At 34.8% G+C, this 3451-nt stretch overlaps 1 pseudogene; it reads right to left on the bottom strand.

The window, feature by feature from the left end:
* Nucleotides 1-1686: 1686 nt before the first annotated feature.
* LOC107195375 lies at nucleotides 1687-2254 on the bottom strand (annotated as a pseudogene).
* Nucleotides 2255-3451: the final 1197 nt, after the last annotated feature.

The following is a 3451-nucleotide window of genomic DNA, read 5'->3' on the forward strand; positions in this document are numbered from 1 at the left end:
AAACTAGACTTTCATTCACTACACCCAAGATATTAAATGGAAATCACTCCTTATCAACAACCAACCTCCAATAGTTATCTCCTGTGAAGGTCTCACCCAGCATAACAACCCACTTCACTGAGAGAAATCACATTAATTCCACAGCTGCTACCACCACCTGTGTACTGATACTCTTAATATTAATACATCTATCCCTCTTTGATGTTGTCACTTGAAAATTTCTTCCTCATATTTAACTTTGACACACTTCAAAACCTTCCAAAACATCTTTTCCAGTCCCATTACTATTACCGTCTTTTGAACTTGAACCTCCTGGCAATCTGAGCACCATTCACTTGGCAAATAGCTATGTGCAAGTGCTGCTCCAAGTACTTAGAATACCTGTGTAGAAAAGATTGCACTCTTATGAAGGTTACGTTTTAACAGGAAAAATGTATATAATACAAAACAAACTATAAATATTACATTATAAATGCTATGGACAATAACATATAGGATAAAGGTATGCTAGGATGGAGGTGAGGAGTGAGCACAGTTAAAAGGGTGGTCAAGATAGGTTTCACTGAATACATTTGGCTAGATTTGAAGTAACCATTCCAAAGGAAAATGACAACTTGAAGGCTTAGCGATGTTAATGAACAGGAAGGTGAGTTCAGTCAGTGTAGTCAGAAAGGTTAAGAGGGAGCTGAGAGTTTGAAAAAAGCATTCTTGCTGCTGCTGAACGGGGGAAGGAGGAGCAAAGTTATCAGTTAAAAAGCTATTATAGTAATCCATGTGAAATATACAAGGCTTTTTGTTTCATTTCTCCATTATGAAAAATTTTAACACATTATGTAAGTAGGACTAGTATACCGAATCCCCATTCAACTTCAACAAATAAATTTAGAAGTAACTTGTTTCACCTACAACCCCATCCAATGCTGACTCCAACCTCACCTTAAATATTTCAAAGCAAATCCTAGATTTATCATTTCATTCCTTTCTTAAAGTCTTAACCATTAAAATCATCAAACCAAAGATTATATTCAAAGTATAATACATGGAATTAAGAAATTATGAAAGGATTATTATTTTTTAGAAATATCAAGGGCTAGGATATAGGAGTAAATGGCTGAGGAAAGGAAGAGGATAACATTGAGAGAACCTTGGACTACAGCAACCACGTTTATCACAAACGCAAAATAACTGCATTTTCCAATACTTGTTAAGGCTGCATCACTTCGTTTCACTTCCCAGCTGCTTTTTCACAAAAAGTTACTTGTATATATAAGTGACTAAGGCACAGTTGCCTTATAAATACTCAAATTTATGCTTCTGAAAAATTAGATACCTTCAGAACTTCTCTCCAAATTCTGCATTTGATGATGAACAGCTACAGTGTTGCCTATTACTGGTATCATACCTTTCTTGCCTGAAATGCCCTTGGTATTCCTTCAAAAACCAGATTCAAGTCACTTCTACCATGAAATATTATTAGAATAAGCTGCTGTTTTGTTTCTTCTGTAATTATTCTTAAAACACTAGAATTAAATTAATTGTTTACTTACCAAATAGTTGGAAAGGGAAATCAGTTTATAAAAAAGCCCCAAATCAATACATAATGTACACTGCATCTTTAAAATATCACAAATAAGTTTGAGGAATCATCTGACATCTTGGTATCTCCATAGATGAACAACTTAGACCTTATTCATCAGCCCTCTGAACTGTTCTTTTTTCAGAAACATAGATACCATCCAAAAATTTTCTGATATCCTTGTTTTTAACTGTTGTGGCTTGTTGAATCAAAGAAGCTGAATTTTATACAAGTTCAGTGTCATTTCTTTCAAGAATTAACTCATTTTTCTGTGCTTGAGATACTGAACAAGCAACACCTGACCTCATTTGAACACTGTGGATGTATTTTTTTTACCCAAGAAATTTCAAATTTCAACAAGAGAACAATTTTCTTGAATGATGGTGTTATTGGGGAAGTGAGCACACCCAGACTTTATCTTCTAATGGAAACCCAGTATAACACCTTTGATCATGTTCTGTACATAATTACAGTAGGCAGTTCCTTTTTATTTCCCCACCATTTGTCAACCCAGAGCCTCTTCTTTTTCTGTTCAAGGAGACTGAATTTTACATTGATATGATTGAAGTTTCTCCACAGGTTGCCTCAGGGGCCCTTCACAATAACTGTGGGTCCCTTCAGAGTGATATCCACATTTTCTGTAATGTTGTCAGTGTGAATGCTGAAAATGGTCTTCATCCTTGCAGTAGATGCAGTAAAGATATTCTGTTCTTAACAAGGCCTGCCTTCAAGGACAACTGTTCTACCAGAGCCTGAGTGAGGTTTTATCAGAGACTAAGTGTCCTGTGGTAAGGAAAATACCCAACTCCATCCCTCTTTAGACTTGCTGTCTTACCTAAAGGGGTAAAAACTGAAAAGTACTTATGAAGGTCACAGCCCAAGGGCAGAGGCTAACTAAAAGACTACAGCCTAATCATAAGACTATAGATTGCTTCCCTTCTCCACACATCTTTTTATTACATCAATAAAACTTTTGTATAACAACAGAGGAATGCAACTGAAAAAAGTTGCATGCGTCAGATCTTAAGAAGTCTCCAGGGAAACCCAAAGACAATAAGGGAAACAAAAAACAAGGGCACTGGAAGAAATTTTAGTCTCTGACATCTACAGCTAAAATGAACAGTATATATAGCCTAACCCCTACTCAGATAAACATAAAAGCTCATACTAAAGGCCTATTTACCTCAGTTCCTTTTACCCAGTACATAATGTTTGGCTATCAGCAACAACAAAATAATCAAAAGGCATACTAAAAGCCAAAAACAAAATGGATATGTAGAAGAAGCATCAGAACCAGATTCAAATATGGCAGAGATGTTGGAATTATCAGACTAGAAATACGAAACAATTATATTAATATGCTAATAACTCTAATTGAAAAAATAAATAACATAAAAAAGTGGGCAATGTGAACAGAGATATGAAAACTCTAAGAATCAAAAGGAAATGCTAAAAATAAAAAACATAACAGGAATAAAGAATAGTGTTTGATGGACTCATCTAAAGCAATGGGCTGGACACAGCTAAAGACAATTAAAATGTCAATAGAAACTTCTAAGATTGAAATGCAAAGAGAAAAAAATGAAAAAAAAGAACAAAATATCAAAGAACTGTAGGACAATTATAAAGGGTGTAACATAGGCATAATGCACATACTAGAAGAAGAGAGGAAGGAAGAGAACAAGTATTTGAAGTAATAATGACTGTGAATCTCCTAAAACTAATGAAAGATACCAAACCACAGATTCAGGAAGATTAGATAACACCAAACAGGATAAATACCAAAAAATCTATTCATAAACTTCAGCAAATCAAAGACAAAGGAAAAATCTTGAAAGAAGCCAGAGGAACAAGATACTTTACTGACAGAGAAGC

This window comes from Pteropus alecto, unplaced genomic scaffold (assembly GCF_000325575.1).
Source record: "Pteropus alecto unplaced genomic scaffold, ASM32557v1 scaffold302, whole genome shotgun sequence".
In the NCBI taxonomy this organism is placed as follows: Eukaryota; Metazoa; Chordata; class Mammalia; order Chiroptera; family Pteropodidae; genus Pteropus; species Pteropus alecto.